Source organism: Hyla sarda, unplaced genomic scaffold (genome assembly GCF_029499605.1).
Source record: "Hyla sarda isolate aHylSar1 unplaced genomic scaffold, aHylSar1.hap1 scaffold_2145, whole genome shotgun sequence".
Lineage (NCBI taxonomy): Eukaryota > Metazoa > Chordata > Amphibia > Anura > Hylidae > Hyla > Hyla sarda.
This window is the reverse complement of record NW_026608812.1, coordinates 51,884-52,420: the sequence shown is the minus strand read 5'-3', so window position 1 is coordinate 52,420 and position 537 is coordinate 51,884. Positions and strand designations below refer to the sequence as shown.

At 52.0% G+C, this 537-nt stretch overlaps 1 non-coding gene across 1 annotated transcript; it reads left to right on the top strand.

The window, feature by feature from the left end:
* The first annotated feature begins 113 nt into the window (after positions 1-113).
* On the top strand, positions 114-304 carry LOC130319644 (U2 spliceosomal RNA). Its single transcript, XR_008865791.1, has one exon. It is a non-coding gene; the product is annotated as a U2 spliceosomal RNA (small nuclear RNA).
* The last annotated feature ends 233 nt before the right edge of the window (positions 305-537 follow it).

Sequence of the window (537 nt, the reverse complement as noted above, 5' to 3'; positions counted from 1 at the left end):
TGACTGCCCCCCAGCCCAGAGTGTGCATGGAAAATTGTCTGGCAGCCTCCCTGACAGCAAGCAGTGATAGTGCCCATGAAGGGGACCTTGTTGGGCCCGCCCCTTTCACGGTTATCGCTTCTCGGCCTTTTGGCTAAGATCAAGTGTAGTATCTGTTCTTATCAGTTTAATATCTGATACGTCCCCTATCTGGGGACCATATATTAAATGGATTTTTGAGAACGGGGGCCGATTTCGAAGCTTGCTTCCGTCGCCCTATGCATTGACCCGATATGGCAGTATCTTCGGGTACAGTGCACCACCCCCTTACAGGGTTAAAAAGAAAGATTCCTACTTTCATTGCTACCTGCTTGCTGGCTAGCCAGCTAGCCAGCCCTGTGGGCCTTGCTGCTGCTGCTGCTGCTGCTGCAGCCAAAAAACAAAAGGTGGTGCTGCTGCTGCTTCTGCTGCTTCTGCTTGTGTCTGGCCGCTGTTGGAGCGTCCAGGCACAGGACTTCTGCTGCTGCTGACTAAATGGCCTCCTTAATTGGATCATTT